The sequence below is a fragment of the Abramis brama genome (genome assembly GCF_963993115.1).
Source record: "Abramis brama genome assembly, chromosome: 8".
In the NCBI taxonomy this organism is placed as follows: Eukaryota; Metazoa; Chordata; class Actinopteri; order Cypriniformes; family Leuciscidae; genus Abramis; species Abramis brama.
The window spans coordinates 4,146,334-4,162,741 of record NC_139970.1 but is presented as its reverse complement, the minus strand read 5'-3'; the positions used below and the strand labels follow the sequence as shown (position 1 = coordinate 4,162,741).

The window sequence follows — 16,408 nt, the reverse complement described above, 5'->3', positions numbered from 1 at the left end:
ATAAACGCAAGCTCTTATCAGCCCTATCCACCACATTTACATTGTTATTAATAGTGGATACTTTCATGCGCTTCCATGTCCAAGTGTCTGCTATCAGACCCGTTGAAGCGCAGTTTCTGCTCATGTGTGCTATGTGTGTTAACCTATATAGCCTACATACAGTTAGGGTGATATTACATGACTTAAAATGTGATATTGTCCGCACACCTCTTGCGTTTCGTTTGGTCACACCACAAGGTGTCACTGTGGCCTCAAATCTTCAGCACTGCCACTCTGAGCTCGATTGCTGATGTCTGAGGTAAAACACGCCCCCCTCATTAGCATATGGACAAAGAAATGTAGAAATAAATAAATGTAGAAATAGATAAATGTGAAAATAAATAAATGTAGACATAAAAACATATATACATAAATAAATGTGGAAATAAATAAAAGTGGAAATAAATAAATGTATAAATAAAAAATAAAAAAAGTGTGAAAAAATACAATTATACATAAATAAGGAAATAAAAGTATAAATACTCATTTATTTGTACTTTTTTACATTTCTTTGTATATTTATTTATGCACTTATTTATGTATTTTTGCTTTTTTACATTTCATTTATGTATGTATGTATGTATGTATTTATTTATTTATAAATTTTATTTATTTATTTATTTATAATAAAGTCAGCTTTGGCATTCCATAGGTGTCACAGCGCGCACAACACAAGCCCTGCTTATTGAGTGACGATGGGGGACAAAACTAAACATTCAAATGTAGCCTATATGGTTACACTTTAGATCTGCAATATTAATTTTATTTTAGATTTTGGCTTCCAAAGATTATAAAAATAATATATTTGAGGTAGCCGCATTCTGTCTACCGCAACTTCCTTCCCTTCACAGTGGTGCACTCAATTGTCCCTAAAACCAAGTTCGGTATTTTACACTTAAAGCCCTGTTTACAGATCGTTTCTGATGAAATAGGACGGTTAAGATTAAAATTTGGACAGATGCTGCTGTCCCGAGAATTTTAGGTTTCTTTCGCTTCTCCCCCGCACCTACAGAATGGCAGCCTATGGGCACTGGAACTTCCTAAAACGCATTCAATTTTCGTTTACAAAGACGTGAAACTCACCGAGTGGTCAGGGGTGTTCACTGGTATGCTCACACAAAAAGCGCTGCAAAAGATGCTTTCCAACAGGTTTTATCGTAGTTTTTGTCCAAGTTTTTTTTTGTGTGTGTTTGACACAACCGAATAGATAGGTTTCCGATGACGTCACATTTCTCCCGCAACTCCTTACGGCGCCATCTTGTGTGTCAAGTGGGTCAAGCGTTTGTGTTACGGAGCATGATAATACCCTGAATCGGCATTATTCTGAACATAAAAATCATACGATTATTCTCCGTTTGGCTTGAGTTAATGTTCAGTGCTGCTCTTGTGAACATTTAGAGGTTTTGTGCTCTGGAGATGTGACACTTTATCTAATCATTTCCAAGATGGGCTAGCTAAATGCGCTAGCTAGCTATAATCGGCTGTCAAATCGCTGTACCCAGGCGGCTACTATCGACACAGCCCTTGAGAGGTGTTGGCTGGGCAGAAGCACACTCTGACGATTGTCCACCTTCATCACTTTCTCTGTGGCCACATCAGCTGGTCGAGCACATCGCTCCGTGCCTCTGCTCTCCATCTCTCTCCTAAGTTACACTAAATTAGCTCGGAGCGTTGTGTTGTTGTTGTTGTTGTTTTACCCAGATGGTGTTGTCTTGACACTGAGTCTAAATGTACCATATAATAAGGGCTGTGCAGATATCAGCCGCCTGGCTACAGCGATGTGAACCGTCAATGCAGGGCTCCAGACTAACATTTCCACGAGGGAGAGAGAGCAAGACAGCGCTTAGTTTGGAGACGGTGAAGTCTTGTTTACATGTTCGCCTGGCTCCGAAGAGAGAGAGAGTGCGCGCGCGCGACCGGCTCTCTCTCTATCTGCTCGTTCTTTCAGTTAAACATGCACCCAGTTCATCTACATTACTCACCGATCAAATAAGACTTTGGCGGGACAAAAATTCACTTTGGCGGGCGCTAAAACAAGTTCAATGCAGGAGAATTCATGCGTGAATTTAACTGAGTAGTGTATGACCATGCACTCGCACAAATGCGACCACATAAAATTTTAACTCGGACATTCTAACAAAATAATTGTATGCTTCCAGAGACTTTCTTCTTCTTAATTTGTCATCGTTATCTCAACACAAAAGAGTCAAAAATACTTTATATTAACTGGCTTTCTATTAATGCAGCACAGTGAATGAGCCGTGTCTCCCAGTTGCTTACTGACAGCTTTGACACACAACATGGCGGCGCGCCGCAGAGGATAATGGGTAATTCGAGAAACGGAAACCCATCTATAGGCCTATGTTTACTAGGATACTCGTTGAGACGGACCTTTTTAATTTTGAGTGAATTTGTCCATTGAAGCGCAGGAAGGCATGAGATGTTTTACACATCATTTTACTAGACATGTGGAAAATTAATGTGGGGAAAAAAATACTCTGAATCTTAAGTAGGTTTACACAAACTGAGAAAGTCTAAAAGCATTAGGTAACATATCTTAGTAATATGGATGCTAACAAACAACTAGTTAATAGTGAGAATTGAACCCTAAACTAATGTGTTACCATAGATTATATATATATATATATATATATATATATATATATATATATATATATATATATATATATATATATATATATTAGATTATATCTTAATGTTTGGAACAATAGGCCTATTCATATGTTTTGTTATTCTTTCAGGTAAAGATGGCTAGTTAAAAATATAATTGATTTCAATTGGTAGATTTTACATATTTTATTACATTTTTTATTAACACATCATTGGACAAAATACATATACCGGCGAATGTGTTTTTCACCCAGAACGCTTTGTTTGGGAGCGAACAGGACTTTTATTTTGGTGTGACGCTGTGACATCATACGGGTGCGCCGCGCTCCTGCGTTTGTGATGCAGCTGAATGAAGCAATGTGAAATAAATGAATGATTATTGAGCGTAACACTGCATTAATGAAGGCTATTTTGTGAGTAATACGCATCCACACGTGAGTAACAGAAAGGGTACTTCTCATTTCGCTCCCTAAATCGTGAATCAGTTTATCGTACACTAATACATCGCAAGAAGTGATGGAGAAACGGAGCTTTTCGAAACTACGAGTCATTTGATTCTATAGCTTCGCAAAACGATTCCTTTGGTCGAATCACCGCTGACGAAACCAGCTGATTCAAAACAGTGCAGATAACGAGAATACAAATGTGTAATGTCAACTTTTATAAACCATTAGCAAATGTTTCATGAAAGTGTATTGTTAAAAATAACATCTAATACAAATCATACCTAAATAAGAATTAGAATTTATTGTTTGAGTGTTTTGTTTTTTAGCTTATCAGTTTAAGTCCATTAACTCTGACTCTGACTGACTCCCTCACCAGTGCGCTGAACTACTGAACTAGAGCTGATTGAGACGCACTCAGAGATTTACTGTGGATTTATTTTCCTTTCTGTTAATTATTCTCATCTTAAACATGACTTTGTCCAAACACACAGGAAAACTCCTGGAGAAACATCTGAGATCCACGTCACACTATTATAAAGATGGCGTTTATTAAAGAGGAGAGTGAAGACATAAATATTGAAGAAGCTTTCATAGTGAAACATGAAGAAACTGAGGAACAAACAGGTTAGTTTTATTCTCTGTAATTTCTATATTTTTCAGTGAAATAAGAAGCTTGTATAGGCCTAAGGAAAATGAGTTTGTATGCTTATTCTTCTCGTCAGTGATAGACCATTAAAGAAGATGCAAGATTTCTGGTTTAAAAAAGGAAAAGGATTGGATGCAAAGATTCACAGACCATAGAGAGGAAAATCCTTAAAGTTAAATGAACACTGCTTAGGCTAATTTGAAAACGGCATTTTCATTTCAGAACGCTCTCTGTCCACACTAGCGTTTTCAAGCGAAACATCTGAAATCGCTAAGTCGGCTTACTTCCCATGCATAAACACTCTAAAAGTTCAGAAGATGATAATAAAGTTATCCCGCTATTCTTCTGGCACTATCATTTTATTAGCAAAATATCTCACCATTCACTCATTCACAGGTCACACTCAAAATCACATGAAGCGCAGTTTAAAGCAATTGCGAGTAAATTTTCACTCATCTTTGCAGGAATGCAATATGAAGACTATATGGAACACTTCTCTTAAACAACACTATTAAAGTATAAAGCAGGCACAACAATGCCAGTATAACCATAGATATCTATGGGTACAATATGCATCAAATTACTAAACATGCCTCATGGTTTTCACAGTCCACACTACAGCACTTTCAGATTTATCCACTCAGGAGAGCGTTTTCAAAAAGCTCCATCTTTGCTGACAAAAACACAAAAATGTGGACAGATGAAACGTTAACAGCAGGTGTTCATCACTAATGCTCAATCATCACTTAATTTATCAATTATCTAATTAGCCTAACTGCCACACTACTTCAGTGTTATGTTAAAATTCTATATTGGGACCATATGAACACTAATAGCCTATGTTTCTAAGCAGAATCACTGAAAAAAAGAGGAACAACAAGAACAGAAAAAAACATAAGAGGCAAGCAGAAACAGTAAATCGTTTTAGAAATAGTTTTAGATAATGCAAATATCAAAATTTTACTAAAATCTTAAAAGGAATATGTATATGCCTTACGATACATTTATTTCACAAGTTATTGCTATACTTTGTGTATGCATAATGCATCATTTTGTTTTTGGGATAAATGCATATTCATCTGTTGAGCTCATATTTAATTGTCAATTTCCACAGTTTTTCAAAAATAAATAAATTTCAAAAATAATATATATATTTATTATTAGTATTATTATTATTATTATTATTATTATTTTTATAGTGCCTGCATCTGCCAAAGAACATAACAGGGCAAGCACATTTTAATCTGTATTCTTATGAGTTGTTTGAAGCACTGAATATGACTTGTCATTTTTAGAGGAGCTTGGGTTCTGCAGCAGCTAACTCTGTGCCCTTCAGGGATCAGGCGTTTTTGAAATATGCTGTATGGATGTTAGTCGGTCCGACACAACAAGAAGCCTGTAGCCAATCAGCATTACGCCCCGTATGATTGACGAGGAGAGAGAACGAGCAAGAGGGAGATTTGAACTGTAGAAAGACTGCAGAATTAGAGATGAGAGACAATACAAAAGAGAAAAGCTCAGAAGAAATTACTGGAAAATACAGGGTTATGACTGGGAAGAGCTTTAGTACCCGTGTTAATATTAGAGACGATGTCCAGCGCTGGAGAGAGCGAAGCGGGAAGGCCTGAAAACAGACGCGGATGTTGCTTTGATTTGGGTCCACACGAGAGTAACACTGGGTTTGAGTGTCATTGTGTGTCTGGAGCTGCTGTGCTGTTGGCAAACAACCAACTCTTGTTTGTAATTACTATTGTCTACTCTACATTCATTTTTGTGCTTCCTTGTCATTTGTTCATCATCTGCGCTTTATTTTCCGTGAAGCATTATTCTGTTGCGCTTCTGCTATGATAAACAGACATTCTCTCTTGGATTGCGTGTGTAACGGAGTCGTGCTGACGACTGCGGTGAATGCGGTGTTTAGCGTCATTGTTAGTGCACTGGACTCGCTTGCTCAGGGATCGGGGTTCGAGACCGACTCGGAGCAGGAGCAATGAAGAAGGGGTGTGTGTGTTTGGGTTGATTTCAAATATCAACATTGGCCAACAGCTTATTTAAAAAACTACTGATCCCACCTTTAAAGGGACACTTTACCTCTGGAAAGATGAATGTGTATTTAAAATAGGTCATTTATGTACACTACTGGTCAAAAGTTTTAGATCGGTATGATTTGTTATGTTTTTAAAAGAAGTCTTTTCTGCTCACCAAGGCTGCATTTATTTTATAAAAAACAATAAAAAAAGTATTATTGTGAAATATTATGAAAATATAAAATGACTGTTTTCTACTTCAATATATTTTAAAATGTAATTTATTCCTCAGATGAAAGCTGAATTTTCAGCATCATTACTCCAGTCTTCAATGTCACATGATCCTTCAGAAATCACTCTAATATGCTGATTTTATGCTCAAAAAACATTCATTATTATTTTCAATGTTGAAAACAGTTGTGTACATTTTTTTTTTCAAAATTCTTTGATGAATAGAAAGTTCAAAAGAACAGCATTTATTTCAAATAGAATAATTTCTAACATTATAAATGTCTTTACTCTAACTTTTGATCAGTTTAACTCATCCCTGATGAATAAAAGTATTGATTTATTTTATTTATTTCCCCCAAAAATAAAATTAAAATTCTTACTGACCCCAAACTTTTGAACGGTAACGTTAGTGTTTAATGTTACAAAAGCTTTAGATTTCAGATAAATGCTGTTCTTTTGAACTTTATATTCATCATAGCATCATGAAATAAAATTTTAAAAAACTGTTTTCAACATTGATAATAATCATAAATGTTTCTTGAGCATCAAATCATATTAGAGTGATTTCTGAAGGATCATGTGACACTGAAGACTGGAGTAATGATGCTGAAAATTCAGCTTTGATCACAGGAATAAATTATACTTTACTGTATATTCACATAGAAAACAGCAGATTTAAATTGTAATAATATTTCACAATATGACTGTTTTTGTTTGTATTTTTAATCAAATAAATGCAGCCTTGGTGAGCAGAAGAGACTTCTTTTAAAAACATTAAAAATCGTACAGATCTAAAACTTTTGACCGGTAGTGTAGAAGAAATGTGAAATTATTTTTGAATTCGGAGCTTTCTTATATCTTTTGCTATTTTATTAAAAAGGTTACAATTTCAACAATATTTCAAGTGTACTCTTTCTTTGTAAAAAAAAATTATTATAGGCCTACATTTTATCTATGTATTCATTAGTTTGAATATAGCCAACATTGGAACAGCTAATGGCGCTTTTCCACTGCATGGTACGGCTCGGTACGGTTCGACTCGGCACGGAACGGTTCGGCTCGCTTCGCTTTTCCACTGCGCGGTACGGCTCGGTTCGGCTCGGTACGGTTCGACTCGGCACGGAACGGTTCGGCTCGCTTCGCTTTTCCACTGCATGGTACGGCTCGGTTCGGCTCGGTACGGTTCGACTCGGCACGGAACGGTTCGGCTCGCTTCGCTTTTCCACTGCATGGTACGGCTCGGTTCGACTCGGCACGGAACGGTTCGGCTCGCTTCGCTTTTCCACTGCGCGGTACGACTCGACTCGGTACGGCACAGTTCGGTTCGCTTTAGCTCGGTTGCTTTTCCACTGCAGTTAGTACCGCTTCAAAGTGGGTGGGACTGATCGTTATAGTTGCCGTCTCTACTGCCATGACATCATCATATTAAATGCGAATTTTTCATTCCGTGTTTCCCCATCCACTCCTCGGCAACCAACGAGAGGAACGTCTGCACCTCGTCCACTGACCACAATTCAGCCATTTCTTTTTTGAAGTTTATACTCTTTTTTTTTTTTTTTTTTAAGCAAATACTTTTAAAACAGGCGCTACAGTGTTGGCTGTTGTCTACTGGCTATTTAAATCTAGCGGGTTTAGTGTCTTGTGTCGTAAATACAATGACACTGGTCGATGATTCTGTCTGACCAATCAGTGATCTGCAGTGTTTTCACGTCACATTTTAGTATCGGTACGGTACGCTTGGAACCTCAACAGAGGTGGTACCATTTAAAGCGAGCCGAAGCGAGCCGTACCGTACCGTACCATGCAGTGGAAATGCGCCATAAGTGAGCCGAAACAAAAGCTTATTTGATGTGGCAGTATATTCTACAGTAAAAACTGTACCCAAATCTAGTCAACAAAATGTTGTCTTTCATATTTCGCCTGACTGTAACGTTGTTTTTATGAAATATTAGGGCATATAAATGTTAATTTGCAGTTTAATACGTTGCTTATACAAATAGCCTACATTTTATTTCAACATATTTCAGTCGATTTTTACTCATCTCAGTATAGCAATACAGTTTGCTAAAACATCATTCATTCACACACGCGATTTAAATTTAAACTGTCTTTTTGCGAGCTGTGGTAAACAGCGCGCATCTCTGCCGTTCATTCATTCACAAACAGAAACCCGATTCACGTGAGAAGGAAAAAAAACTTACTACAGTATTCCTCAGCTCGCTCCTCAATATACCCGCACTTCTGAGGTACATTTTCCATTATTATTATTCCTCACAGCGCTGCGAGACGGTGTAAACAAGTAATGATCCGAATAAACTTGTGTTTTCTCGAGCTGATGGGGGGCGTTCACAGGTTTGCGTGGATTTCCTCAATCATTTGCGTTTGAATAGCGCACGCTCTCCGTGGGCGGAGTCACATTACATTTGAATGAGCTGTAATGAGCTCGACTGGAATCGCTCTCTTTTAATACAGATTTCACAAGATGAGAATATTTGTTTTTTTTATAAATTACTTCATTTAAAAGAAGAGAATTCAAGCTTCATGCCTGTGTGCCTGTATGCCTGTTTGACTGAGTATTCGCTGAGTTATTGTTCATTTTCGGACGCGTTTCAGAATGGACTACACTGACGGAGAGAAGGCAGAACTCGCTTCGTGTTTATTTTTCTTTATTTGGCAAAAAACACAACACTTTGTTTTTATTGTGAGTATACACAAAAATAATACACATTTAACAGAATCGATTGATGTATGAAACTTCTATGGAAAATCAAAGTCAACAGAGTATTTATGAGTTTCTTTTACACTGATAAAAAAAAATCGAGCTGGTATCGCCGGTGATACCGCCGACCTCAGGGGGTTAATGAAGCTTTGCCAGACCATAACTCAGTTACTACTGAGAATGGTCTGGTTTTAACCAGGCTATGATTTGCCATCAGTCTTTAATAAACCAATTTTCCTTGGTCAAGCTGTGTTGGATAAAGGGTTTGATAACTGGCAGGTTTTTGTCCTAAAGAATGTGAAGAGGTTACAATATTGAGAAGAGGTTCTGAGATGTCAGGTAACACCTCTTTCAGTAGCTTAGTGCATATATTATACACGCTGTTTTTATGCTTTGTTGTTGTTTTTCATTTGTTTTCCGAGAAAGTGTTTCTCTTCCTTCGTGCCGTGTTAACTTGTATTTGTCTGTTCTTGCTTTAGACCTGATAGCGCTGAAAGAGGAGAGTCAAGAACTGAATAATATGGAAGTGAAAGATGAGAAACATGATTTCATGATCGGAGAGAAATCTACACCGACTGAAATGACTTGCTCAAAAAAAGGAGCCCAGAAGACCAAATCTAACAGCGATTTCACCTGCAGTCACTGTGGAAGGAGTTTCAATCATAAACGAAACTTTGAAGTCCACGTGAGAATTCACACTGGAGAAAAGCCTTTCACATGCCAACAATGCGGAAAAAGTTTCACTCAAAAACAAAACCTTAAAGTCCACATGAGAATCCACAATGGAGAGAAGCCATTCACCTGCCAACAGTGTGGAAACAGTTATGCATATAAAGGAAACCTTAATGCCCACATGAGACTTCACACTGGAGAGAAGCCTTACACCTGCAATTACTGTGGGAAGTGTTTCACTCAAAATGGAAACCTCGAGGTTCACATGAGAATTCACACTGGAGAGACGCCTTTCAAGTGTCCTCGGTGTGAGAAGAGTTTCAAATATCAGAGAGACCTGAAACGCCATTTGCAGAGTCACTCTGGAAAGATATTGCATTGTTCTGAATGTGGCAAGATGTTTACGACAAGGAGACATTTTAAAAATCACCTGCAACTTCACTCTGGGGAAAGACAATTTAATTGTGATGATCGGTGTAGTAAAAATAATGCTTTTGCCATCATTTCACTTACAGATACACCTAAAAAGTCGTGCTGATGTGAGACCATGTTAGTGTTTATTGTGTGGAAAGATCTTTGCAATTTAAAATTGCACCAGCAAATATGTTTCTGTTGTAAAATTAAGACTATGTACACAAAACTACTTGACTTGACCAAATCTGACTGTCAACCTTCATAACTGTTTCTTTCTTAACCTTATTATACTTTGTCTTGAGGCTTTTTCTTTTCTTTTGTACATATGGAATGCTGTGGCCACGCATGACCACCTCCTTTGCTATTGAGTGATTGCTGTGATATATTAGTTAAACTTCAGTCTTTCTGTGAAATTAATGTAAATGAAAGATTATAAATGAAACGACATAGACTGCAATGAACATTACAATCTCGATTCAGACACAATCCATGTCATTTGTTAATTTGTTGTTTTTTCATTTATTTTGAAAGTAGAAAATTAGAAAACAGCACCTTTTTGTTTATTTATTTTAAAAAATACCCCCAATAAAACGGGGGAAAAAAACAAGAATTCTGGGGATGCCCGTGCCTGGGTTACTTTTGAAGTCTGGTACAAATGTGACATACAAAAATACAAAGGTTATAGGCCCATATGTATGCACGATTAATCATTAAAATATGGCGATCGCGATCTTATAAATGACAATGATTCTGCTGTCTATTGAACCTTTGACATTACGATCACACCGGAATACCTTAACCTGCTTTCGCGCTGCCACTAATCTTCATTCATTAATTTCAAATGAATTTTACATAATGAATTAGTTTAAATGTAAAAAAAAATAAAAAATAATACTCATGTACAACATTTTAGACAAATAAATAAATCAATAATTTGTAAGAATCTCAAGTAAATTACTTTAGTTTTGTTTTCAGAATCATGATCCAGATTATCCTAAATCAAAAATGAATCTTAAAAGAATATATTATAAATCTGGAATCTGACTTTGTCACGGGATGCACACAAACAGGTAGGTAAGATCCAATAGCAATTTATTAGGGTAATCCGTAATCATAATCCGAGTCAGGCAAAAGGTCAAAATCCAACAAAGGCAGTCCAGAAAACACGAAACAATACAGGCATGGAAACATGGAGGTGCGCGGACATCAAACAAGAACTCCATGACAAACACTGAAACAGACGGTAAAAATTGTATTATTCATGTACATGACAGTCTCAATCATAGTTAATAATGTGCATAAATATGTGCCTCACTATAGCGTTAATCCTTAACCAAACACATCCTATTTGAGATAAATCAGATGTACATACACAAAATAAACATAATATTACCACTTACAATTGCACAAAACAAAAGGCTGTGAATGCACAAGCGAACTTATAGCTATGAAGGTGTAACTCCGCTCTTCCAGTAACAACGTGCTGAAACACGGGCGAACAAAGAATTCACAACATCCTTTTACAGTTGTGTTCTCATTATAATGTTATGAAGCCTATATGACAGATTTGTGCTGCACATGTTGTACTTTACTGTATTTTCCTTTTTTGAAGTGATGCTAATCACGTTTCACCATATCCTGGCAACCAGTGCGCATCTGAAGCGTCTCAGCTAAAGGAAATAATCCATTATTTATCAGCTTTAATATATTGGCCAAATTTTCTTATCAGTTCGATAACGATAACAATACAAATGAACATATATCGGCTGATACTGATATTGTGCAGCCTGGCTACTGGCTGAACCACATGTAGCAGACCTAATCCATTTCCGTTGTCCCGAAATGGCACGAGCATTGAAACCGTTTCCAGTAGATGGTCCATTATGGGCTGTACGAAAAATATCGCTAGGACGCACCAAAAAGACACCCTCCAACCTCGCGTAGGTCCTTGTGTATGACTTGCGAGCTAGATCGTCGGCATGCTCCACGTACCTCTTTGCCATCTGGACAAGCATCTTCTGGTGCTTCTCGATATGGAGGTCACACATTGTAATGATCCTGCTGACTGGATGTTTCACATGGCAATGTGGGGTGACAGCATATAGATGCATGAAGTTAACTTTGCAGCTGTCATGGCGTACAGCCTGGGTAAGCCTTACGTCCGCATCCATGGGCAGGTGGACATGGTTGCTCGCGAAATTGGCGGTTTTGCACATGGAGTAGAGGGAAAACAAGCTCCCACGCAAACCAACCCCCTCCTGCCCCCCTCCTCCACACCGAGACCATAAGAGATCGACGGATGGATCGTGTGAATGGATGTTACAAGCAACGTGGTAGGACACCTTCGTAATACCTTCGCTGTCCACCAGGTCAAACCACTGTTCATTCTTCTGATCAAATTTGGTTCATGTCATTTGCCATGTTTAAGATCAGTATTAACAGCCAACACAGACTGCATAAACAAGTTAAGAAATACCTTCTGGTCGGCAGCAAGGAAATTCATCCTCCCCAAGTTACTCAAGTCATTTTTCATTATGGTAGGCCTTTCTAATTCCTTAGGAGGAAGAGTCTTTAACCTTTCAGAAAAATTCTGAAACACTGCATTGATGAGGCTGATGGCTTGAGCTTTAAACACAAGCTCACTTCGAAACATGGAGTGTGCACTGTTGGGATTGGCAGGGACACAACTCATGCTAAGGAAATAACCACCATCCACAAAGGCCAACGCGGTACATACCGTTTTGTTTAACGCACTAACCCCCGCTGCAGTGTAACGTGTAAGATCCAGATGTTTTTTGAGGATGTGCCAGTGGTTACTGATCTTAGATGGATCGACCTTCCCGAAAAAAAGCCCAGCGTTTAAGCACGACACATCTGACAACACTACGATGCCGTCAAAGTCGAACGTGTACTGCAGTGACTCGTCCTCAACCACTGTTGCGAAAAGTGGGACATGCGCGAAATCATCCCTGAGAAAATCTCTCACACATCTTTAATTCTGTCCCATTCATCAAGTGTCAGGGTTGGACGGTTAGGGTTGACCAGTGCAAGTGTAGCAATGAGCTTTTAATCGTTCTTTAGCAGTGGTGCTTCTGTTGACATATTCAACAACGTTCTTCACGTTTGCCACTGTCCTCTGAATGCGTTTATGCTATCCCTCACAATTAGATTTCAAGTGTGGGCAAAACATGGCAAGTGCTTCCATTCGGCTTTCCGAACAGCTGCTTTTATGTTGCTGGAAACAATTTGGTTTGTAATTCTCCACTCTTCACAAATCTTTTTAAGTTCAGCTGCCAGGTTGTCAGCAGTATGTCTGTCTGTAAATGAGAAGCAGTCCAGAAGAGATGATGAAAGTGTAAGACTTTCAACATGCCATAAAATTACAAGCGACTGCCATTAAACTGGTAGTTGTCTGTGATGTCCAGCAGTCAGTTTCATCATCGCCTCTTCTTTAATTTTTCTGTACAGCTGTGGCATCAGTGTTCAATATTGTCTTTCTGTTTGGTAAAGCGTATGATGGATCAAGTGGCTTCCAGAATCTTCTAAATCCTAAGCAGCACTCAAACATGCCAAATATTAAAAATAAAAGGATTAAAATGTAAAATATTATTATTGTGTACATAAAGATATGGTGGAATCCGGCTTGTCCCATAGATGTTCGCATGCTTTAACCTCTGGCATTTAAAGGGAATGGGAGATGAGACTCTGGTTTATTGCACGTAAAGTCCAAAACACACCCATTACTCATTAAGAGAATAGGGAAAACCCTTTTAGACCATGTGCCGAGAGCGCCGACCATTTTTCCCGTCGTTAAACTAGCAAAAGTGGACTCAGACACGCCCTAAAGTGAACTTGCACCGTGCGCTTTAGACCATGTGCTAATAGGGCCCAAGGTGTAATACCTGCACAACATTCAAGTGAAAGGAAACACGACATTCTTGGGGGCAAAATGGAGGATCACACTGTGAAAGGCATCTAGTGAAGATGGCTGGTAATGGTGAATGAGCTTTTCCACGTCCTTCAGGACTCGCTTATTGTTCAGGATCCTTTACATTTTGTGGAATGGCATTGACCCGTGAATGACAAAAAATAGTAAGCTTTATATGAACTTGGTCACATTTAAAATAATCAAATTCTAAAGAAAAGCAAAAACTGCAAAGAGGTGTAAAACTTACCATAATCCTGATTCCTCCGTAACAGCAGAGTTGTCTGTGTTATATGTGGAATCATGTGGTTCAGCTATTCTGAAATATCTGTGTCTTCCTCCTCTTCATCTAACTCAAGACAAGGCCTTTTCCATGGTGTGAAAGGACGGGCTTTGATGGGAGTTGAAGACAATGGTGGCTGCGTGAGGCACGTCGGAGCAGACTCAGAAGACAGGATGAAGTGACAACAGGAATTTAATATAAACAGAAACGTATCAAAACTACAACACAGTGTTGACGAGAACCGACAGAGAACAATAGGCCCAATAGGAGAACAAAATTCCATTAGATTTGTGCAAAACTTTTGCGATTTTTTCTAAATGTCGACAAAAAACTATTGCGAAATGACGACGTTTTCATAAACCGATGTTATGCGACTAAAACTACATTTTTTCCTCTTGCGATAAGTAAAATCATTCCAAAAACCATGAGGTTTATGTACTATATCCCAGCCACTGCACTAGCCATTATTATTAATCGAAGATGTATGTGTGTTTTCCAAGCATTAATGGTAAGGAACGACCCTTATTATACTTGTGAGCAGCTCATATGAGGAGTTTCTGGGTGTTTCTCCCTCAGATCTGCTTCAAGCTCTTGATTGTGGCATTTATTTGAGGTTTAGAATCCATTATTTCTGTAATTCTTCAGTCTTATATGAGTTTAATAAAGAGTTCTGTCTCGTATTCTGTCCAAACTCACCGCGTCATCTACGTCAGGTGACTGTAAATGCGCAAAAACTGTTTCCTTTGTTTCAAATTGCCTTAAGGTGCGGGTAATGCTGAAGTGAGTGCAGGGGTGAGCCGGGAGAGGATGATGGGACATGTAGTGAAGACGGTGACTAACAGGTGACTGTGACAGGTACTAAGGTTAAACCTGGAGTGGTTTCAGTAGATACGTCAAAAGAAGAAACCTTGGCCTGGGTTCCTGCAATTAAAAGTTTTATTTAATTAAATTTTTTTTGCCCCAGACCGGTTGCTTTCTGCGTTTACACCACAGTCTAAAGTACCGGGAAGGTAAACTGCGCGCAACTGCTCCTCCCAGTCTGCGACGGACAGTAATCAGTTTTGAGCGCCACATTTATAATAAGTATGGAGGAGATTCAAACTGTGCTGCAGTTATGTATTGGTTTACTAACGAGGTAATTAACAAAACAAAATAGACGAGCACTGATACTAAAGCGTGTTCAGAAAGCTCGTATGCGTATAAAATTAGACAACGTATGTTTTCAGTTATTGTGAGATGCCTGGGACGAACGCGCAAAAATTTCCTCTTTCGCAAATACGCTTAAAAAAAGCCTGAACCCCGTCTATCAATCATAAATAGTGACAGTCTTGTAAATAGTTGTTTGTTACTAACCTCAAAGCGCTATTTCAATCCTGTTAGCGTGTTCAGTAAGCTCGTAATGCTAACGTTAGATATAAAATTTGTATGTTATCAGCTATTGCGGACATTGACCGTGAGATGGCTGGGACGAACGCGCCGAAAGTTTCCTCTTCCACAAATACCCTTAATAAAGCCTGAAACTCGTCGCCAGTCCATCAGTTTTTTTAATAAATTCCATATTTGCAGACAGACAACTCTTACTCATCCAACCAAAATGCGGCGTGAACACAACCAATCAGCATGTGCAGCGCACAAGTCCCACCCCTGAAAGTTCCTGAACTTTGAAAAAGTACTACCTCGTGAGCAGGGACTATCCAACGCATTCTCATCCTTGGACGTCACATACTGACCCTTGTGACATTTCGTCTACATCGAACGCACATGGCACCCTTTAGCGTCAATATGACACGCACAGGATATGGGTAGGTTTAGTTCTGGGGTAGGTTTAGGGTTAGACCGCTAGGAGGCGCCTTCAAAGTTCCTAGTTCCTGTGGAAAGTTCCTGCGGTGGAAACGCGGCTTATGATTCATAGTACGGGCACTAGAAGAACAGAGTAAACTTTCATGTTCAACCACATGAAGCAGATTAATGTTTGTTTGTTTTTTGCCCCATATTTTTTCTTTATGTTGAACAATAAAGAACAATGCTAAACAGATACATTACATATTTTCATGTTTCCTCTCATTTTTTTTATAATGTCCTGTATATGTGATGTGTAAAACCCAACTAATTTCTCCCTCTTCTCTCTCTCTCTCTCTCTCTCTCTCTCTCTCTCTCTCAGGAATTGCAATTGATCAATTGAAAAATGGTAAAAGTCCAGGAATAGATGGATTAACAGCTGAATTTTATAAGGTTTTTAAAGCTGTGTTATGTCCAATTTTAAATTTTAAATGAAATATTTATAGATATTTTTAGAAAAGGGAATTTAACTAATAGTATGAAGAAAGGTATGGTGAAAATAATTTACAAGAAAAAAGGTGATAAGAGAGACCTAA

The 16,408-nt window shown here is 38.3% G+C and overlaps 1 long non-coding RNA gene across 2 annotated transcripts; it reads left to right on the top strand.

The window, feature by feature from the left end:
* Window positions 1–2,947: 2,947 nt before the first annotated feature.
* Window positions 2,948–10,311, top strand: LOC311088085. 2 transcript variants are annotated; one of them, XR_014607435.1, is made up of 3 exons: window positions 2,948–3,083; window positions 3,608–3,740; window positions 9,219–10,311. It is a non-coding gene; the product is annotated as an uncharacterized lncRNA (long non-coding RNA). The 2 variants fall into 2 exon arrangements; XR_014607436.1 differs by having other exon boundaries at window positions 2,984–3,104.
* The last annotated feature ends 6,097 nt before the right edge of the window (window positions 10,312–16,408 follow it).